We start from the raw sequence: 24,538 nt of genomic DNA, 5'->3' as shown, positions 1-24,538 counted from the left end.
TCCTACTAAAAGAAATCGACGATTATACAAAGAAATGGAAAGATATTCTGTGTTCTTGGGTTGGAAGAATCAACATAACCAAAATGACTTATCTAAAGGATTATACAGATTTAACGAAATACCCGTCAAAATATCATCTGCTTTTTTTTTAATGACATAGAACAAAAAATCATTGGATCTGTATGGAAGCACAAAAGACCCCAAATTGCCAAAGCCATGCTGGGGAAAAAAAAAAAAAAACGAAGCCAGAGGTATCACTGTGCCCGACTTCAAATTATACTACAAAGTGACAGTAATCAAAACGGCATGGTATTGGCAGCAAAACAGATACACGGACCAGTGGAACAGAATCAAGAGTCCAGAAGTAAACCCATATTTATGTGGGCAAATAATTTTTGACGAAGAACCCAAAAACATACATTGCAGAAAGGAAAGCCTCTTCAATAAGTCGTGCTGGGAAAACTGGAAAACCACCTGCAAAAGAATGAAACTACATTGTTGTCTATTATCACACACCAAATTTAATTCAAAATGGATTAAGCACCTGAATATAAGACTTGAAACATTAAAATGCATAGAAGGAAACATAGGAACTAAACTCAAGGACCTTGGAATTAACAAAGATTTTATGAATTTGACCTCAAAGGCAAGGGAAGTAAAAGCAAAAATAAATGAATGGCCTCTGAAATGGGCCGATATCCCAAATATCAAAAGAACTCAGGCAAATCAATAACAACAAAAAATCCCCAAATGGGTGGAAGACCTGGACAGACACTTCTCCCTAGAGGATATACGAATGGCGAACAAATATTTGAAAAGATGCTCAACATTGGTAGCTATTAGGGAAATGCCAATCAAAACCACAAAATACCATCTCACACCTATTAGAATAGCTATAATCAACAGGACAAGTAATAACAAATGTTGGAGAGAATACGGAAAAAAGGAACCCTCATACACTGCTGGTGGGACTGCAAATTGGTATAGCCGCTATAGAAAACAGTATGGAGATTCCTCAAAAAACTAAGAAGTGATCTACCATATCATCCATCAATCTTTCTACTGGGCATTTACCTCAAAGTCTTGAAAACCCATATCCGAAAACATATTTGCACAGCAATGTTCATAGCAGCAGTATTTATGGTGGCCAGGACGTGGAAGCAACCAAAATGTCCTATGATAGACAACTGGATAAAGAAGCTGTGTTACATATACACAATGGAATATTACTCAGCCATAAGAAGAGATGAAATATCGCCATGTGCGACAACATGGATGGAACTCGAGTTAATCATGCTGAGTGGATAAATGAGATAGAAAATGTTGAAAATCACCTGATATCACTTATATGTGGGATATAAACCTAAAAGCAAGAAATGAATAGGAAAAACAAAGAAAGACTCATGGGTATGGACTATAGACTAGTGGTTACCAGAAGGTACGGGGTAGGGAAGCAGAGGTGAGGTAGATGGGGTAAAGGGGGTCATATATATTGGGTTAAGGAGAGGGTGAAGTGGGTAAGGGGGATCAATTATATGGTAGATGAAGGAAACTGGACTTTGGGTGGTAAACACTCAATAGAATGTACAGATGTCAAATTATAATGCACACCTGTTACCCCAATAAATTTAATTTTTAAAAAGTTAGAAATATAAAAAACAAAAATAAAACTAGATTTAGTCTATACAAAAAAGCAGATCAATGATTTAGAACTTGAAAGTTATATACCTAAATCAAGAACGTGTCACTCTTTAGTAGGAGGAGCTTCAATTTTCTCAATTAAAAAAAAGACATCCAAGTTATTTCTGAAGAAAAATGACCAGTTAATATTTAATGATTTGAAAGTCATCAAGGTAAGTACCACTTTAGAAAGTATGACCTAGCATGAGACTATAGAAGAAATTAAATTGTCTTCCTTAATGGAATTACCATTTCAACTTATTTAATATTATATATACAATCTCAAAATTCCAATTTATTAGTACAATTCCTATCAACATCCTGGTACAGTTTTCTGTAGTCATAGACCTGTTAATTCTAAAAAATTTATGTGGCGAAAAACAGATCCTAGAACAGGTAAAATATGTTGAAAAATAAAGTAGGTGGAATCACTCTGCCTATTATTAAGTCATACATTGTAGCTACAGCAATCAAGACAGTGTAGTATTGGTGGAGCAATAGATCCAGAACAGTGGAACAGACCAGAGAACCCAGAAACAGATCTATACAAATATGCTCAACTGTTTTTTGACAAGGATGCAAAAAGCACATCAGTGGAAAAATGGTGACGGAACAAGTGGACAACTGCAAGATAAAAAATTAAAAACAACAACAAAAAGAAACTTAGACCTAAACCTCATACCTTTACACAAAAATGAACTCAAAAATGGGTCATGAACTCAAATTGTAAAAAATAAAACCATAAAACTTTAGGAAAAAAATTTGAGAAATTCTTCAGGAACCAGGTTTAGTGATGCAGTCTTAGACATGACATCAAAAAGACAATCCATAAAAGGAAATACACATAAATACACATAAATTTGGCCTTGTCAAAATGAATACTTTTGTTCTGTGAAAGACTTTGTTCAGAGGATGAAAAGACAAGCTACAGACTAGGAGAAAATGGTTGTATACCACATTGCTGACAAAAGGATTTTTATCTAGAATATATAAAGACCTCGACATTAAAAAAAAACAATCCAATTAGAAATTAAGGAAAAGAAATGAACAGAAATTTCACCAAAGAGGATATACAGATGGACAATAAAAACATGAAAATATCTTCAACATCATTAAGCACTGGGAAATTCAAAATGAAACTACAATGAAATATCACTGTGTACCTATCAAAATGACTAAAAGAAAAAAAACAATAATATCGATGCTGACAAGGACATGCAAAAACTAGACCACTCATACATTGCTGGTGGGAGATTAAATGGTACAGTCACTGTGGAAAAACATTTTGGCAGTTTCTTATAAAACTAAACATGCAACTCTCATATGATCCAGCAATTGCACACTTTGGGCATTAATCCCAAAGAAATGAAAACTTACATTCACAAAAAAAACCCTGTATACAAATGTTTACAGCAGCTTTACTTGTTTTTTCAAAAATAATTTAAAATTATGTACAACTACTTTATTAGTGATTCGATATTACAATTATTAAATGTTTCTCTGTATTCAAGTTTACCTTTGAGCAGATGATGTTTATTTAGTGCTTACCAAATTTCACACACTAAACACACACACTTATTTTCTTTTCTTAAAATTTTTTAATTAAAATTTTTGAGGTGACATTGGTTAATAAAATCAAATAAGTTTTAAATGTACAAATCAACAATACATCATATGCATATTCTATTTGTGTGTTCACCACCCAAAGTTAAATTTCCTTCCACCACCAAATATTTGACCCCAATCCCTCCTCCTTTCCCTGCTTTCCTCTGGTAACCACTAATCCATTGTCATGTCCATGAGCCTCTGTTCATTTGTCCTGTTCATTTTTTGCTTTCAATTTTAAATCCCACATATGAGTGATATCATGTGGTTTTCACCTTTTCTGTATGACATATTTTGCTTAGCATGATCATCTTGAGATCTATGTTGTCGCAAATGGCAGTATTTCATTTTTTTCTTATGGCTGAGTAATATTCCATTGTGGTGTATACGTACCACTTCTTCTTTATCCAATCACCTATTGAAGGAATTTCAGTTATTTTCATGTCTTAGCCATCATGAATAATGCTGCTATGAACATCAGGGTGAATATATCTTTTCAAACAAATATCTTCAAGTTTTTTGGGTAAATACCCAGAAGAGGGATTGCTGAGTCATATGGTAATTCTATTCTTAATTTTTTGAGGAACCTCCATACTCTTTTCCATCATGGCTGCAAAGTAAAAAGTTTAATGAAAGAATCTAATTTGGAATTAAATACAGAATATAGTACAATTAAATTAATAGAGAAAAGGGAAGAAAATCTACTTGCATTATTTCCATATTGTTTTAAACATTATTTCTGCTAATCTTTCCAAAACATTATTGACATAACATGATATCCTTAGCAAATACAGTCAATTCGTGACTCCACTAAAGTGGGTAAAAGATATTTCTTTCTGTTCGATACCAAAATAAAAAGCTTATATAAAGGAGAATTTCAGGGCTAAAACCCATCAATGCATAACAATTTATGTGTCTATTATTAGAATTATATTTTACTTGTTCAAGTGACACTTCTCAGATGCTCACATGGCACACTCCTTGATCTCTTTCATGTCTTGCCCTAAATATCTCCCTGTCAGTGAAGCTTTTTGTGACCACATGTTTTCTTCAATTCTGTTTTCATTTTCTCTAATAATACATACCATCAAATATACTATTGTATCATTGTTTTATTTTCTATCTTTCCTTAGTAGGATGTAAACTTCACAAAGGTGCTCATTTTTGTTTGTTTCATTCATAGGTATTATCTCCAGTGCCTGGAATAGCACCTGACCTATAGAAGGCACTCAGTAAATATTTGAAAAAGTGAAGTGAATAAGTGAATGATGGAATTTTTTTCTTGGTGAGAATACAAATACTGGCTCTTTGATCTCTTAGAAGAGATCAAGAGTGATAAACCCTATAATGTATACCCAATATACTGTATTGAAATTATAGTTTTCAAAATCTTTTGGATGCATTCCAATACAGGAAACTCTTGAAGAGCAGTAATTAGGACTGCAGTTTTGTTAGCATAAGGAGTACTTTGGATTAAACATATGACCTAGAAAAATAATTTACCATTGGAGAGCTATTGCTAATGAATTTCCATTAGCTATGTAAGAGGTGGAAGCTGTAATTCACTTACAGGTGAAGTGAATTTCAGAGTTCATGTCAACTTTAGAAACATGGCATCTGCAGCTTGGTAAACACCAGTTAGTGCAAACTGATTCAGAGAGGAAGAGGCATTCCTATTAAACAAGTCAGACCTTGGGTGTAGTGTTTAAATTTATGCTGAGAAGAGTGATGGATTAGGTATCGGGAGACTCCGTCCTCCATCACTGTCCTTGACCACTATCAGCTGAGGCAAATCAAAATTATTTAGACCTCTGTTGCCACATTTCTAAAAAATAGTGGCTGGATTAGACTCTGAGTTCTTCAAATGATGACATATTGTTTTTTTTAATCTTAGTGATACTAGTGCCTGGTATTCTATTGATAAATTAATATAGGCTTATTAAATGAATTAATTATATTAAAAATTCCAAATCAGTCTCCTAGAAATTGTATCTTTTCTTGATGGAATACAACCCTCCTCTCAGGGAAGATTCTCCTTTCCTAATGGGCCTGCAAGGTACTAACTGCCCATAAAAACAAGGAGACTGAGGCCAAGAATTTCTCTGTGTGTTCAATTCAGAAGATAATGGCAGAGTTGGGTTTTGACCTAATGCCATGCAGATGAATCTGGGGTCAAGGGTACTTGAAAGAAAAGCTCTGATTTGAAACCGAAGGTGATTCATTTTATCATCCTTTGATAATTCCTCATTCTCATACTCACCCCTAAAAAGTTAAAAGGTAAAGACGCCTTCAAACTTAATGTCATGCTTCCTAAGCATACAACACCAAGCTCTTCTGAAAACGTCAAATGTTAAATGTACTCAGTATCATTTCTGGATGGATACACAAGAAACTAGGGCTAATGTTCACCTCCTAGGAAGGAAAGTAAGGGTTTAGGGTCAGTGGCAGGAGGCTTATTTTTTCTTTATGTGCCTTTATGACTTTTGAATTTTGTTCTGTGAATATATTTCATATTTGAAAAGTACATTTAAAAATAAATATATTAGAAGTGGTAAATAATGCTTTATATTGACTGAAACTATTATATTTCAAAGGATTTAAATTATCATTTACTTCTGCAATTCTTAATACTGCTTAACTTTGCTCCTTAGAGTAGGTGTTCAAGATGTATTTAAACAAGGAAGTCTGTATCTATACAATATTTTACAAAAGGCGATTTTACAACTTTAAAAGGCTTTCTATTATTCAAGTAAAAATACTACTAAGGACAAAGGTACTGGGAACAGGTTGATGATAATAAGGTAGTAAGCACCAGGAAACAAGAAAAAATAGCTATACTTTGATGTAAAAATCAATATCGCTCAGAGTCAATCAAAGCAAGGATTTACATTAACAGCAGAGTAGTGATAAATGAAATGTTATCTTGTCAGTACCACCTCTAACTCATTAGCTGACCTGTAGTTAGACATTTAATATTAATATGTCCCATTAGTCATAATAGCCCAAAAGTGAAAATAACCCAAAAGTCCATCAATGGATGAATAAAGAAACATGGTATATACATACAATGGAATATTATTCAGCCATAAGAGGAATAAAGTTATTGATACTATATAAAGTATTCATTTACTATAATGTAAATAAACCTTGAAAACATGCTAAGTGAAAGAAACCAGATACAAAAGAGCTTTATGTTCCATTCATACAAAAAGTCCAGAATCAGTAAATCTATAGTAGATTAGTGGTTGGTCAAGGCTGAGGAGGTGGGGGACTCCAGAGAGTGGTAGCTCAAGAGTATAGAGTTTCTTTCTGAGGTGATGATAATTTTTTAACATTGACTGTGGTGATGGTATCACATATCTGTGAATATACTGAAATCCACTAAATTGGACATTTTACATGTGTAGTATGTAATGTGGATTATATCTCAATAAAACTGATTTAAAATGCAAAAAATATTTATATGCTCCAATTTCCCCTTTGCCTCTAAAGTCAAGTTATTTCTCATAATGCAGGTGAGATCCATAACATTCACTCATGATCATTCTTTTAAAACTAAAAGAGAAATAAAACCAAGGAAGCCATTTGCTTAGTCTTCTTATAGGTTTCCATTACTATGTGTTGTATTCAATGTGATTCATAAGTTACTTATTTGCTGATTAAGATTTCACAATTTAATCTTTATCTAATGAATATTATTCATCCATAAAAAGGAATGAAGTGTATTATTCAGCAAGGACAATTCATGGTAATTTATTTTTCACTCTTTCAATTGTATATATGGAGACTTGCTGTCTGTGTCAAGCATACTGTGAAAGAACTAGAAGAATGGAGCCTCCACTTGGGGTTAATTTTCCTTTCTCCTCAGAAGTAAGGTTCTTTCTATGGTACATGGCAGAAATTTAGTACTACTGTCTTTTAATAAAACCATATAGAATAGCAAATATAGTACATCCAGGCATAGTATATCCATTTGATTCTCTCCTGCCAAAATGAAATAATGATCAGATTTGGAATCCTGAGTTTCCCTGCTCATTTTAAAGCCTGACAATCAAGAAGTTCAAGGCAGGAAATTAAGGTATCAGCAATACCTGTAGTTACTTGCTATTACTCTTGCATCAAGTAAAACTTAATAGACTACTGTACTACAGAAAGTATGAGAGCCGCATGTACAAGTAGCAGTGAATCAATGTTTTTAGGGCTTCTGCATACATAGATATTTCCACAGCTGCAGAATCAACTACTGCAGAAGTGCATGCTGAGCACAACATCTACAATTTAGTAAAGCTGGAAAGAATTTTATTTTTGTAAAAACTAAATGGGGTGTGGCTCATTTTCTTGCCAAAGGGTTGTTTTATTCCAAGACACTGGTGTCTGCTGACCTTCATTTATAGGCTGAGCAATGTTCTATTTGAGTAAAATTAACTCATAGTGAGCACTTTTTTTAGGATGCAATAATTATTGCAAAGAAATAATAATGTTTAAACTTGATTTGTTCTTAATTTAGATTTGATTATACTGGGTTATAAATGAATGTCTTTATTTGCATAAGGTTTAAATTTAGAAATTATTTTATGTTGAGAAAAAGGCCATATTTAAATTCATTTTCTACATGTGAGAATATTTTTAGATTTTATGAAATCCAGTATTACTTTTATGTTTTTCTCTTTTACTAGACTGCAGGAGTATCCTTTTCATCTTTGTAGCTCTAGCAACTAACAGTTTTCATTAAACTTTTTTTTAGTTGAATGAATGATGAAACCATTCCACAAATAGAGTAATTATGGTATTGTCCATATTACTGTCCTGGGCTAACTATTACTCCATCTGTAGTTTGTACTATCTCAATATATACTTGAGAACTTTGGGCACATTTTAAAGTTTCCGTGAGTTTTACATCTATTTATAAATGGTCTGTAGGCCTTTCTTTACATTATATTTACATATTTCAAGGTACTTCACTTGACATGTCAACCTTCTCTTTGGCTTTATAGAAATCTTCTGTCATTAGGGAAGTGTTCCCCCTTCCACTAGTACTTATATTCTAGTTTTTTTTCTTCCAGAGGGCCAACTAATGCTGAAACACTTTGACTTAGGTTACGATACCAAATATATGGGTTGACTTATATATTTACATATTTAAATATGTAAATATATCAACATTACTTTTTTGTTATCTATACTTAATGATAGCTTTTTTATTATAAGACAAAATATAAAAGTTTAGTTATTTGTAAACACTTGCAAAAATGATTCAACTGTAGCTTTAAACTAGAGACCCACGAACTGCTCAAAATATGTGTTGACTGTGTCAATGTCCTTGACTGTTCCGTGGTTTTTCCTTTCGAAAACTTCTACAAGAGGAAATAATGGACATCATAAATTTAAGATAAATATGTTTTGGACTCACCCATTTTTAAAGGCTACATGCCATCTTGGAAAAACATTGATTTAATTTATAACCTTCTGCCTTCTCCAGCATTTTAAGTTTTCACTAATTTATTTCTTCTATTTTCTAAGGTAAAACTTTCTAACATTCATATTTCTACTATTCTACTATTGTAGAAACACTAAAGAACTTGAAGCATTTTTTCCTCCCCCCAAAATCAGGCATCAGCATTATCTATTACCTTTCATGCTGATCTAAACTATATTTGTTAGTAGGAATGAGTTTATAATGGTGTCTATAATGTATTAAAAGAGTCATGTTTCCAATTTTCCTTTGAGGGCCAGTTCTTTATACTGTTGGATAGCATATCTTCACAAAACAGTAAATTAAATGCTAAACAGGTTTCTTAGCTAAACCAACCTGGAACTTTGTTAAATTCCTCCACATTCACAATGAAAAACAATTGAAAAAATATATTTTCACAATGCCATTAAATAAAAAGCAAAAACAAACTATCTTATTTATCATGAGTGGTGATGCTTAAGGAAAAAAGGTTTGAATTATAAGAAAATGAAGAGGTAAAAAGAAAGATATAGACCTGAGAAAGATCACCTAAGGCAACATTAACTGATTTGTAAATGGGAGCATTTATTAAGTATCTACTATATGCTAGTTTCTTTATAAATAATTTTAAGGCCAACACTGCAACTAAGAGGTATTATCGCTGATTTTTAAAAAATTTTTTATGGTCACATTGGTTAACAAAATCCAATAAGTTTCAGCTGTAACTTTAACAGTAAGGCACATATATGTTTACACTGTGTGTTCATCTCCTATAGTTAGATTTATTTCTGTCATCACATATTTGGCCCCCTTTACCCCGTCTAATTCCCCCTTCCTCTCCCTCCCATCCTCTGGTAACCACTAGTCTATTGTCCATGACCATGAGTCTCTGTTTGTTTGTCCTGTATTATCACTGTTTTGTAGATGGAAAAATTGAGATTTAGAGGACTTACATAACTTTCCAAATATCAGAGATATAAAATAACAAAACCATTGGAACTCCTATTTCATGCTAAAATCTATTCTGATTATTAAGCATAGCATGTACATGATCCCTCTGAAAAGGAAACAAACAAACAAAAAATAAAGTGGTGAGAAAAAGCTGTCAGGTCAGACAAACTTTTCACATTGTTTCTGGGTTGTCATGGAATGCCCAGACTAATGTGGTCCTTAGTGAGACTGGTGAACTACAGGAAGGAGAAAAACATCAGGGAAGGGTCTGTGAAGCAGCATGGGATAAGTTTAGAGAGGGATATGCAGTGTACAATGAGCCATTCAAGTATATGAAATATTTGTTGAGTCAAGTGTTTGTAATTTGGGGAATCAACATATACTGAAAACCAGGCACAAATTATTTAAGCGATCTGAATGAAATATAAAATTTTGAGTTTATTGAGTGATGTCAATGTAATTTAAGAGACCAATAGCCTGAGATTTAAAAAACTTATCAACAAACATAGTCATTTAATCAACTTCAGTATTAAAAATTTCTTTAGGACACTGAAGATAATGGTCACAAATAAGCTCTGTATAGTTGAACCGAGTTTTATAGCAACCCAAAATCTATAGGCTACTTGAAAACTGACCTGTTTCTCTTCCTCTGCTAACAGTTCCGTTTGAAATATAGAACTTCCTATGGTTATATACTGCACAGGATTCTACTTCATCCTGCTTTGCAACTGTTAACTAGATTGGTGGAAACCAAAATATTTCCAAGATATATACTTTACCTAAACCAGCTCCAGCGAGTCCTGTATGATGCACTATATAAGAATGGTTTTCTTTCTTTCTTTCTTTTTGAGTGCCACTTTTTGAAATTAAGGTCCTTTTTGCTTAAGCCAACATTTAAATTTCAGATTGTCAAAGGAATTCACCTTTAAAAACAAAAATCCTTGCAACTTCTTTTCTACATATTTATCTCAAAGAAATAACTGGAGTGACAAAATGGTTCTTGCCCAAGGATGTTACCTGAAGCATTATCTATAATATATGGAAAGAACATAAATTTCCAATAACCTGGAATTAGTGAAATAAATTATGAAATATCCATTATGTGGAATATCATACAGTGATTTTCAACAATATTTGATTACATGAAAACATATTCATAATGTAGTAAGTGAAAAGAATGGGATACAAACTGCATATACTACATGATCCCAAGAAATGGATGAAAATATGAACAAGTGGTAGGTGGTACAATTATGAGTAGTTTTTATTTTCTTCTTTATAAACCCTTTCATGTTTTCTTCTAAGATTTTTACAATGATCTTTTATTTCTTTAATCTAAAGTAAAGTGATTAAAAACATCTTAAGTATGCACTACTTAAGACACTTTTCTAGTAGATTACTAAATCATACATATTCACTTTTATAGCAATAAGATATACACTAGAAACCATTTCCTGTCATTTTCCCCTCTGAGAAACACTTAGTTCATATTGGTAATTCTCCCTGACCGGAAATACAAGCCCCAAATTATCAAAAACAAAAAACAAACAAACAAAAACTATAAGAACTGGCAAAATGGGAATATGTGGGCAAATTATGGAATATGGGGAAAAAGGCTTAAAAAATTACATTAGTCTATGAAAGACAGCATATCATATAGTGTCAATAGCAGAATGTCAATCTGAGTGCACAATGTGGAATCAGAGCATATGGTATACAATGCAGTAATATCAATATTCAAAGCTATTTACTGCTCTCACAAATTTTATTTTATAGAAAGTAAAAACTGAATGTATATACTTTGTATATAAATATTATATATGTAAAACAGCTTAAGAGAATCAGTTATATTTTCTATGAAAGGGTTACAAGATTACAAAAAAATAATTTGCTATTAATCTTTTAAACCAGAGATTAAACCAGAGATGGCAAAAATAAGAGCTCAGACTTTACAAAAGAAAATTATTTCTAGTAGCAAAAAAATACTCACACTTCATAGAACTAGTCCCATGCTATCAGGTTATGTTAAGTCTTTTAACTGGGGTTATTTCATTTTAATTAAGTACTATCACTGTACAAATGATATTTTAACAAATGTCATCAGACATAATTTTAACCAACAGAATAAAAATGCATGATGAATTCAAAGAATGACAGTTAAAGAACCATCATATAATTGGCAGGATGACAATAAACATTGACAACTAATTCCAAGTTAATAGTTTTGAGGGTGGGGGCTGAAAACAACCCATTAAAAAAAAGAAAATGACACATCTAGCTTCACATATTTGTTTTCCAAATGAAGAACTACATTAACGTTTCACCTTTTCTGTATTATGATGGCATACCACTTAAATATGCAGATTATCTCCTTCATTATGCACTTTTCCACACCTGTATATTGTCCTCTCTTAGAGTGCAAAAGTAAGGAGAAACACCTGATTTTTCAACAGCAATTTACACAGAACCCCTGTTAGTGGTAATCACAAAACTAAGAATGAAGTATGTATGGTAGATAAGCCAACGATTTTGTAATAATTACCAACGAACATCAAAATACTGCTCAGTAGTTACTTGAAAAGGGTAACAAACAAATAAACAAACAAACAAACAAACAAACAACCACCACATTAATGGCTTTAACAGGCTATGTAAGAAAGTATTACATATAGATTTTTATTTTCTTATCATCAACCATTTCTCTTATTTTTCATTATATTATGTCTGACTTTATTACTCCGTTGCTTGTAAAATTGGATGGCAGAGTAATGTTACAGACAAGTAAAAATGTGGCAAGATTTAAGTGATGAGAATTCTACCATTTCTGCAAATTCTTGTTAAAGCTCTAGTGTTTCTATGATATACTACTATAATACTTTGAATTTATATAGCACCTGTATGCTGAAGAGCCAAGGCTTACATAGCTTACTTTCCTTTCTACATGCCTGTAAAATACATAGATTGGAAACAGATGGCTAACAAATAAAGTAAAATCCAGCTATGAACATAGAACTTCCATGATACTTAGCATGGCAGATCTGTCAAAACTATAGAGAACTAAAAGGCCCTGAATTCCTCTCAATGCATTTTCCAATAAACAACACTACCTCCTTACCATCAAACAAATTTCTAAACTGTTAAGAAAAATTAAGCTTTCTCAAAATATAAAATTAGTAGGTTTAATGTGCCCAAAATCCTTCTTAAGGAACTATATAAATGGAACCTATATATTTTAAAGAATTAACATTAGTCATGGAATAAGCCACTGGTGATCATCAATTAGCCAACAAAGTATTTAGCTTGGTTCAATATAGTTGCATTAAAAGTTAAAAAATGAGCTAATAAATATAACTGAAATAACCCAGCCTACAACTATTTGGGGAAAACAATCCTAGCAAACCAAAAACCTTGAGCCATGTTCTCATTTTACAAATGAGAAAATGCATGATGTCTGGCACATGTATATACTCAATGTTAGTTATCGATATAATAATTTTAAGTGGCTTTTTCAAGGTCAAACTATGAGTCAATGGCAGAGCAATGTCTAGAATCTAGTTCTTCTGAAACCAAGTCAATACACTTTCCCCTTAGTATTTTAATTTTTATTTAACCATAAATGCTTTTTCATCCCTAAACCAGTTTATACTCAATAATATTTTTCTTCTAGTTGCTAAAAATTAGGCTAATTCAATATTATTAAACATATTGAAGTTTCTGAAACCACCTCACGTCCATAACTACCTACAAGTTGGCCCAAGTATCATCAGTTCTCCTGAGACCGACATTTCCTGATTAGACAGGTTTTTTTTTTTTGTATTTATAAGCAATAATTTGACCAAAGCTCTCTTATAACTAAAAAAAGGTAGTTATGACTTTGGTATCTAAAAGAGCTTCCAACAGTGTAATGTATCCAAAATACTTTTGAAACTTCCAATACATTTAACATACATTACATGTTATATCACTTTCTAGAATAATTATACAGACTCAAAACATGATCTAGCTGTTTTCTTATAAACCGAGTTTTATTATTTTGACAGATTTTCGACCCTCTAAATTACTTTTCACCAAAAGGAAAATTACCATATGAGCAAGTACAAAATGATTCTAAAAACAGATACCCAAGTTGTCATGTATTGAGAGATGTACGTTTTCAATTTTATATTAGCTACTTTTGGAATATGTACTAAATAGGAAAAACAAAGTTTGGTATACACATTCCACCTAGATTACACTATGTCAAACACAATAACATATTCATGAATTCATCATATGTGCTAAGAATATTATGCCAGTAAATTTCTTGGAAAGGCAAGCAGAAATAATGCCTAAATCAGAAGATGGAATAATGGCAAGTGAACTTTCTTCCTTTTTCCTGTCAGTTTCACCAAAACTGATCGCTTTGTGCTGAAGCATCGTGGCCAAGCTACCCCTTTCTTTTCAGTAAAAGTCATGCTGTTTGCCTAGGAACAAAATTTCATTTGATTTCTGATAGTGCCCTGAATACTGACATTCTGCTAGTATAGTCACAGTCAAATCTAATGTGCATGTAACCACTTATAGAAAACTTAATTTCAACCAAATAATATGTATTAGTTATAATTAATCTTTCTATAATTAAAATTTCTTAAGCCTACACATTTTTTAGGAATTGAATGTCAATGATGGCATCAGATCAGAGATCTTGGACTTCAATGCCGACTGTATTAAATCAAAGGAGAGCATAAATGAAGGGAGCGATATAGTCAGTGGTTTTAAATGAGTAGACATCCCAAGACAAAGAAATGATGTGGACTGCGAGCCGAATGATGATCCTGTTTTGACATGAGTCAATAATATTTTAAAGAGCTTATCTTTCTACCACCTTAACCTAGTTGAATAGTTGTACTCTTTTTTTGAGGTTAAATATTTATTAGGAGTTCAATCTAAAATTACCACCTCACCTCCACTAGGGGAGGGTCTATCTATCAGTGTCCTTAACTCCAATAACTAAGGTGCAGTTTAAATCTCTTTCCAGCTAATGTGTGCCCCAAGGCTAGTCTTGGGTCAGAACTATGTGCTTTAAAGTAGTTTAAGTTTTTAGGTTCAGCAGGAAAATGGAGTGCTCGAGTTATTCAGAGGTTGTTGCAGTAGACAAAGTGTTTCTGGCTAAGGCATATAAAAGCTAAAATCTCTTAAACGTTCCCAGTTTCATTTTTAGCTGACCTAGTTGTTTTTTAGGCTGAATTCATGTATCAACTGTGCCATTATAGTAAATAAGTAAAGGTTTTAAACTCCCAACCTCAGAGATTTCTCTGCCCATTTCTATACTCAGCAATATATAATCTGAATAGCAAAACTGCCCCATGTTTCCAACAGCAACCTTTATTTGGGTCACAAGGGCGGGTATTGATCAAGATAGGAGTTGTTTCAGTGTCCTCTCATTATTCTACCAAACTTTTGACAGGCAAAAACCCAACTAGCTCTATTTGTCAAATTTAGTGTCCACTGTTTTTGTGCTTGATTTCTTATCCAATTAATTCCAAGTCAGAAATAACTAAGGGTTAATTTTAGTCAAGATTTGATCCACCACCTTCAAACAGATGCCTAATGTAGAAAATACTGCAATTAGAATATAGGCCAGACCATGGACTATAAACAAAGCTTCAACTCTTTAAACACTATATTATGGGATATGGCTTCAAATCTATCATTTAGGGATAAAAATGGGGTGTGAATAAAGGGACAATTTTACTAGAAAACGATTAGCAAGATATTTATAAATTTTAGAAAAGACATCACTAGATTGAAGGCCTATAGGGAAGATATATGTCCCAGCACAAACATATTTCAAACCTTAATTATAAAAACAACTCTTGTTTTTATTTTGGATAAAATTTGAACACCAAATTCCCTGTTTCCCTCATCCAAATCGAAGTAGACTTCTCTTGAGTAGAACCTAGTTCACACTCCTCTCCCTTTTTCTGTCGCTGTAGTTTTTTGGAATGTGGGCTTCAGCCATTACATTCCAGTTTTAAAGTCAAAAGAAATCATGTGACCATTACCCTAGGGGCATCAGAGACTTGGAACACGTGATGCCCACTGGTATGTGTGGGAATTGGCCACTTCGCTGGAATTCACTGTAAATTGCATCTCCAGGTTCAAATTTAGGCTTCCAAACACATCGTGACATCCAATCAAGTGGAGTACATGCTTACTTCTCAGTAGTTTTTAATTTCACCTACGTTTCTACTTACTGTGCGGCCAGCCAGGCTCTCTTCCCCAACCCCTGTCCCTCGTAGCTGGCCAGGCACCCTCAACATACTGCCTATCTGATCCTAAATGGCGAGGCTCTCCAATTCAGTCGGTTCTAAGCTCAACCTTCTGCACAACTAGGGATGTGGTGCAGATCAGAGGAAGAACAGGAAGCATCGCGTACGGCAAAGTGTCAGATCACATTAACCCCAATCCACCTCCCAGGATGGGATCATCTGCCCTGGAATGGGGCCGTGGGAGCCACCCATACACTAGAGCAGTGGCAACAGCAGCGGTGGCAACTTTGGGAATGGCGAGAAGCTAGGGAGGGGATGGTAGGCGTCCCCCGGCCTCTCATAAGAGCGCATCAAGTACTGTGGGTGGAGAATAGTAAACACTGGCAAGTGCAGTTATGTGGGAAGAGGGGGCTAGTACCTCCCTACACACACCGCCCCTTCTGCTCTGGCTCCGGGAGCGCCCCAAGAGGTCTCCAGCTGCCGCCGCCCCGACAGCGCGCTCGGGGCTGCAGAGCCAGAGAAGTTGAGAAGGAAGCCGACGGATGGCAGGGGTCGGGGGAGAAGAGAATGGAAAGGTACTGTACTGCCAGAATGGCCCAGGAGATGTTAGGCTACAGAAAGGAAAAAAGTGCTTACTCATAGGGAGATGCGGTGCGATCGCGACGCTCTCGTTAAGGGAAAGGGAAAGAAGCAGAAAGCGGGTCACTGGAGCCTCGTTCCCTCCGGGGGCCATGGCACCCCTCAGAGTCCCGGGGCCAGCGCGAGCTCGCGAGGTCACCAGAGGCGAGCGAGCAGGGGCTGGAGGCGTCGCAGGCTGTAGGCTCTGGGATTTCCTGAATCCGGAGCGGGGCGGCAGTGTGGCGGAGGGTGGGGGTGGGGGGTGGGGTGGGAGGTGGCAGCAGCTGGAGAAGGACGACAGAGGGAAGTTAGGCGCTCAATTTCCACTTCGGGGCCACGGCCACGGAAGGGAAGAAGTCCTTGGGCGTCAAGGACTTCAGCTCAAGTTGGCAACAAGTTAAGGGCCACTAAAAAAGCACCATCTCTATAGCAAAGAGTAGAAAACATGCTTGTGGCGAGTGCTAGCCTTGGGGAACACTGTCCCCTCCACCCATCCGGGATAGGAATGATCGCTTTGGCGCCCAAGGGCTAAGGCTGACCTTTCTCCAGCCCACCTTTTTGCTCCCCCGTTCCAAGGCACGTTCAAGCAGAGGTTCTCAGAGATGCTCTGCCCTGGACCCAATCCTGCCCACGTCCAGGCACCCCACTACCTTCATACTCTCCCATGCCGATAAAGCACTTACATAAAATCTCTGGGTACCGGATCTGGCCCGACAACCTCTGACCGACGCGCTCAAACAACTTCTGTCTCTCGGAATCTTTGCGGCTGTGGTTCTAAAGCCAGGACTCCCTCCCCTCCCCGCAGCCCTCCGCCCCTCGGCTGCCACCATTGGCTCCGGTGGTGCTTGCAGGCGGCCTGGGAACCAGGAAGGGGATTGGGCCACGAGCCTGTCACATCAACTGGATGGGGAGATGGGAGATAATCATCCAGATGGGCGCCGAGGAGGTTTGGGGGTTGGAATTGTGCGTCTGGGAGCGGAGATAGATTCCCTGCGCCTTCTTCTCTCTCTCCCTGGCTAAGAGATTAGAAAAGTTCACAGTGCCTGGCTCAGAATACCTGTTCAAAAAAATCTTGTGGAATAAATGAAAAGATGGGGATGTCGGGAACGAGAGTTTGAACTCCACCAAGCCCCTATTTAAGTATATTGAGGGTACGTTTTTTCCCTGGAATTGTGAAGAGAATCTCATCCTGGGAAAGGACATTTTTAGTAGTTTCGTCTGCTCCAATCGGCCCAGGTGCTGGACGACGCAGAGGGAAAACTGAAGCAATCTTCCCTTAGTAAATTCGGGGATCAGAATACCAACAGGAAGAGGCTCCAATGCTTTAGGCTTCGTGCCAAGTAAAATGTTGACCAAAATCACCTGTTTGATATGTTTGTCCATGCGGAAGTGACGTATTTCCACTCGACTAGAAATGGACATCGGTTTCCCTTCGGCAGAGAAAATTGGGAGACATGCTTCTGCTTCCCAGAGTACCTTCACTTCTCTTGCCCACGAGATTGCCTCTAAGTCATAGCTGACATTTTTCATTAGCATTCGTGGAGATGCCCCCTCCTTATCTGCATTCCAATCCTTTTGCTCACTCCAGGTCCAAAATCATCTCCGAAGGCCAGAATTTGAGGGATTCTCTAGGGTCAGGTCAAGACATTGGCTTCTGGAACAGCTGTAGAAAACAACGTCTGAGGCCTTTCCTGTTCCAATTGGAACCATTTTGTTCAGGAAATGTGTGCTTGGAAATTTTTAAAAAGAATTTAAAATTGTTTCAATTACATCCCATTTTACATTTATTTTAGAAAAAATGCGAAATTAAGAGTGGCCTGAAAAATTAAGTGCTCTTGTAAAATAACCTCTCCCCCCCCAACACACACACTTCATCTACTGTTATAAATTTCTTTAGAGAAATTAACCTGTAGTCAGTGCCAGGACTTTTTAAATGGGAAGAAGTTGGGGAGTTCATATACTGCCTAAAGGCTAGACAAGCAGAGAAGAGCTTGGCACTGGGAAAAAGCCTCGTTAAATACTGATTAATGATTAACCAACTGGAAGAACTTAAGAAAGGCACAGGAAGGTGAAAAAGAAATGAGAGGGCAATCATGCTTTCAGAAACATTAAATTTCTGTTATGACATTTTGTACTAGGCCAGGTTCAGGTCAGCACAAAAATACCAATTTCAACTTGTTAGGTTGACCATACAGTTCTTGCCACATACATTTACAATAGGTTCCAAAATGAGATTTCTGGTTTTCAATTACTGGCCCCGGGGGTGTTTTCCAGAACTCTTTACACAAAATTTCTAGCTACACTAAATATGGTACTTCAGTTTTCTACCTTTTATGGTGTCTGTAAGTCACTACTGAAGAGTTTCCATCTACTTTTAAATTTAAATTTACAGATTTAGCAATAGCATAAAGGGACTCTGCAAGCTAAGTTTTCAAGTGCAGATATATTTGTCCCAAATACTTAATTTGATATTATAGTTTAGTTTTCAAGTTGTAGAATTTAATAAATCAAAATATTAAGAATTTTATACATGTGCTGTTTATACTTTCCTGTTTCTTATTTGGAAAAAGCTTACGTAAAAGCTTCATTCACCACTAACACTGAAGATGTCAGAATTCAGGAAGAGTTTTTTTTTTTTTGTCAAGAAATGTCACTTTTATGAAAGTGCAGTGGTCCATAGTTTCAAAGCTGCAGGGTGCCCAAGTGGTGGAACTACTTCTCATAGCCTCAGTAGTTTCCAACAAATAAAAGACACTTTAAACACAGAAGCACCTATTGAGGTGCTAGTTGAGATTCCTATTTAACAAGCTTGACAAATATAATCTAGGTAGAACTTTATTTTAATGATTACTATTAAGATAGGCATTTTGATGTAACTAGGCCACCTTTGTGCTGCCTATATTTTAAAAGGCCTTTCCAAAGATTAGTATTTTCTCAAAGAAAGGAGCCACAGACTGAACCTCTTTTCAAACTGCATTTTCTTTCTGATCTTTCATACTGTCAAATTTAACTCATACAGGATCACTCACAAAGTAAACCCAGATTTAGTAGTTTTCCCATCAATATAAAAAAGGCTTGCACAGGTGATCTTCAGGGTCTCTTCCACTTGCTTATAGGCAGATTATAGGCTCTAATTCATTTGAATAGCAACTTGCATAGCACCTGGCACCTAAGAATTAGGTAAATGTTGATCTAATGGTTATTTTATGGTTCTATTCTTGTAAAAATAAAAACCAAAAAACCTATATATATATAGGTCTCTCACAAATGCTGTGAATCAATAGCCTAAAAGTTTTTGCCCATTACTTCCATCTCCAAATTTGAATTCCATGGGCCTTTGTAATAAATAAATTTAAATAAATATTACAAAAATTTGAAAACCATTTCTTCTTCCTGTACTTCCTTGATATCATAGGAGGCTCCCGTTTTCCCCTTAGGTTTTACCTCTGTCCAATCTACCTTTTTTCCTTCTTTTAATAAACACATCCTCCCTTTATTGGCTTTTTTGCTTGTAGCTCCACCCAATACTCTATCCAGCTCAGTTCACAATTTATCATGTGCACATAGTGTGAGTTTTTTTTCTTGAAAATTTTCTAAGGTAAATTAATTTTTTTCTTTTGTTCATTTTAGATCCTCCTATTTATTGTCTATTAAATGTGATTTAGCTACACAACCATTATAAGAAATCAAGAATCTTGATTAATTCAATACTAAATAATTTCTTCTAGTTCGCCCGTTTCCTCAATGTCTAATCTATTGTGTGCTAATCTATTTTAATTAATTGTTTCTTAATTTGTCAGCTTTCTAGGAACCAATCTAGTTTTCTTTTCTCTTATGGTTTATATGATAATTCTATTTCATGTTATAATATTTTAGATTCTGGGACTTCTATTCTCTTTTTTATTTAATATGTTATATTTTGTTAAAAATACAATTTACTAGCCACAGAAAATAGTAACAGAATTTTTTTAAAAAATTAAATGCGATTTTAAATGTTTCTTTTATCCTTAAAATATTGGGCATGGAGGAAATCTTGGTAGACTTGGAAAATTCTTAAAATTTTTAGATCCAGAATGTGAACATTCGGATGGTTATTTCCATTGTTTACTGAGTGAGAAATGTTTTCGACTCAAAATATACACATGTATTAACACATGAATAGTAATTTCTTGAATAGGTTCTTTTGAATATTTTTCAAACCTCAGATGTTACTATCAATCTAAATGTCTGCAAAAGTATTCCAGTTATTTAACAAACACATTTTAATAAAGAAATTATTGTGACATGTCTAAGTGTGCTTTCAGATTTTTACTTGGTAAAAAAATAAATAAAAGACAAAAAAAATCAAATGATGTCTTTACTGGGATTAAGATATAGTTGATTAATGTTAACCTTCTATTATGTACAGCCAATGAAGGTCATGTATCTTCACTGTAAATACTCAAAATTAAAATGTTTTCCCCTTTTTCTGTCTGTTAAATATGTGATTAGTCGACAATATTCTTTTAAGTGCCTATTATGTTTTCAGCATTGAATTAGGTATTATATGCAACATAGAAAAAGTATCATTTTAACACACATGGAATTAATAGTCTAATAACAATTCAATAGCAAAACCAACATATATAAAATAATGATAAAACAATTCAAGGTAATATATAAAGGAAACTGTAGGAATTCTGAAAAGAATGAGGATTTTACGCTGAAATAATCAAAAAAGACATTAAGGTTGCTTTGATCTCATCTATTTAATCTATTTAAAATAAAATATTTGTTATACTTACTTTAGATATTGAAAAGACTTCTAAACCTTGATTTATAATGATTAAACTGCAAGTTACAGAAGGTCTTTCTTTTGGTTACAGCAATTCTGACAGTTACTTGAGATATAGCCATATTAATCTCCCCCCATGAGGTTTATACACTGATACACGTCACTTTGTTTTTAGAGGAAAAAAGAACATGACTGTAAACTACAGGGCAAGGTAAGTGAGTGCATTTGCCTACATACATATTTTGACTTCACCATTTTGTGTGTCTGGGTTATAAATGCATTTATTTGGAGGAAATATTCAACTTAAATCTTTATTAGAATGTAATTTCAAATATTAGAGGTTTCCTCACTATCATAGTATGGGACCTAAATACCCCACTGTTGGATATGGACAGATCATCCAAGCAGAAAATCAATAAGGAAATCACATCTTTAAATGACAAATTAGACCAACTGGACATAATTGACATTTACAGAACCTTCTATCTCAAAACAGCTGCTTATACATTCATCTCTTGTGCAAATGGAACATTCTCAAGAATTGACCACATACTGTGACACAGAGATAACCTCAACAAATATGAGGATTGAAACTATACCAACCATATTCTCTGATGATAAGGCTTTGAAACTAGAGATCAACCGCAGAAGGAAATCAGGAAGAACCACAAATACATGGAGATTAAACAACGTGCTACTGAAGAATAACTGGGTCACAGAAGAAATGAAAAGAGAGATCAAAAGATACACAGAAATGAATGATTATGATAGGACAACATATCGAAACTTTTGGGACATGTCAAAAGCGGTCATAAGAAGAAAGTTTATATCATTACAGTCATATTTCTAAAAACAAGAACAAGCCCAAATAAACAACCTAATGCTTCATCTTAAAAAACTTGAAAAGGAAGAATAAATGAAGCCTAAAGTCAGCAGAAGGAAAGAAATCATCAAAATTAGAGCAGAAATAAATGAAATTAAAAACAAACAAAAAAAATCTATAGAATAAATAAATGCAACCAAGGGCTGGTTCCTTGAGAAGGCTAATAAAATTGACAACCTACTGGCTAGACTCACTAAAGAAAAAAGAGAAAGAGCACAAATAAACAAAATCAGGGATGAAAGGGGAAATTATGACTGATATCACAGAAATACAGGGGATCATAGAAGAATACTATGAAAAAGTATATAACACCAAATTTAATAACCTAAAAGAAATGGACCAGTATTTAGAAAAATATAATTTTCCAAGACTGAATCAAGAAGAACTGGAAAATCGAAATAGACTGATCAACAGTATGGAAATTGAAACAATTATCAAAAACCTATAAAAAAGTAAAAGTCCAGGACCAGATGGCTTCATCACTGAGTTCTACCAAACATTCAAAGATTTAATACCTATTCTCCTCAAACTCTTCCAAAAAATTGAAGAGGAAGCAATAATTTCCAACTCATTTTATGAGGCCAATATTACTCTGATGCCAAAACCTGGTAAAGAAAACACAAGTAAACAAGACTACAGACCAATATCTCTCATGAACGCAGATGCAAAAATCCTAAATAAGATACTAGCAAACTGAATACAGCAACATATTACAAAGATACACCATGATCAAGTGTGCTTCATCCTAGAGGCATAGGGATGTTTCAACATAAGTAAATCAAATAATGTGATACACCACTTGAACAAATTAAAAAATAAGACACATGATCATATCAATAGATGCAGAAAAAGCATTCAACAATATACAGCATCCCTTTATGATCAAAACACTTAAGTAAATTGGTATAGAAAGAAAGTAAATTAACATAAAAAAGTCCATCTATGACAAACCCTCAGCCAACATTATACTTAATGGTAAAAAACTAAAAACCTTCCCTCTAAGATCATGAACAAGGCAAGGCTGTCCACTATTGCCACTATTATTCAATATAACATTGGAGATCCTAGTGAGTGCAATCAGACAAGAGAAAGATATAAAAGGCATCCAAATAGGAAATGAAGAAGTCAAACTGTAACTATGTATGGATGACATGATTCTCTATATAGAAAACCCTAAAGACTCCACAAGAACGCTACTAGAAACAAGAAGCAAATACAGTAAAGTCTCTGGACACAAAATCAACATTCAAAAATCCATAGTGTTCCTATACTCTAATAATGAAGTGTTAAAAAAAGAAGTGGAAAAAATAATTCCTTTCGCAATTGCAACAAAAAGAATAAAATACTTAGGAATAAATTTAACAAAACAAGTGAAAGACCTATATAATGAAAACTGTAAGACCCTTTTAAAAGAAATTGAAGAAGATACAAAGAAATGGAAAGATATTCTGTGTTCTTGGATTGGAAGAATCAACGTAGTTAAAATGACCATATTACCTAATGCATTATACAGATTTAATTCAATCCCCATCAAAATCCCATTGGCATTTTTTGAAAAATTAGAACAAAAAATCATCAGATTCGTATGGAAGCACAAAAGACCCCGGATTGTCAAAGCCATCCTGAGAAAAAAGAATGAGCCTGGAGGCATCATTCTGCCTGACTTCAAATTATACTACAAAGTGACAGTAATCAAAATTGCATGGTATTGGCAGCAAAACAGACCCACGGACCAGCAGAACAAAACCGAGAGTCCAGAAGGAAACCCATATTTATATGGGCAAATAATTTTTGACAAAGAAGCCAAAAACATACAGTGGAGAAAGGAAAGCCTCTTCAATAAATGGTGTTGGGAATACTGGAAAGCCACTTGCAAAAGAATGAAATTAGACTGTTGTCTATCACCACATGCCAAAATTAGCTCAAAATGGACTATGGACCCACATATAAGACCTGAAACAATAAAGTGCATAGAAGAAATATAGGAACTAAACTCAAGGACTTTAGACTTCAAGAGGATTTTATTAATTTGACCTCAAAAGCGAGAAAAGTAAAAGCAAAAATAAATGAATGGGAGCACCTCAAACATAAAAGCTTCTACTCAGCAAAAGGTGTTGTCAACAAGGTAAAGAGAGAACCATCTGAATGGGAAAATATATTTGCAAGCAATGCCTCCAGTAAGGGTCTAATATTTATAATATTCAAAGAACTCATACTACTGAATAACAACAAAAAAATTAAAAATGGGCATAGGACTTGAATAGACACTCCTCCCTAGAAGACCTACAAATGGCCAACACATATTTGAAAAGATGCTCAACATG

General features: G+C 34.6%; 1 protein-coding gene across 3 annotated transcripts in view; it reads right to left on the bottom strand.

Moving 5' to 3' along the window:
- The window catches only part of PLS3 (plastin 3), an 87,834-nt gene extending 70,464 nt beyond the window's left edge, over positions 1–17,370 (bottom strand). The window contains exon 1 of one of the 3 annotated variants that reach the window (XM_016135690.2): positions 17,241–17,370. The gene's annotated coding sequence lies outside the window, so the exon portion shown is untranslated. Of the gene's footprint in view, positions 1–16,575; positions 16,734–17,240 lie in introns of those variants that run through there. The other 2 variants (XM_016135691.2, XM_016135692.2) reach the window with 2 other exon arrangements.
- Between the last annotated feature and the right edge of the window lie 7,168 nt (positions 17,371–24,538).

The sequence above is a fragment of the Rousettus aegyptiacus genome, unplaced genomic scaffold, assembly GCF_014176215.1.
Source record: "Rousettus aegyptiacus isolate mRouAeg1 unplaced genomic scaffold, mRouAeg1.p scaffold_m13_p_9, whole genome shotgun sequence".
NCBI lineage: Eukaryota > Metazoa > Chordata > Mammalia > Chiroptera > Pteropodidae > Rousettus > Rousettus aegyptiacus.
This window is presented reverse-complemented; position numbering and strand designations above follow the sequence as displayed.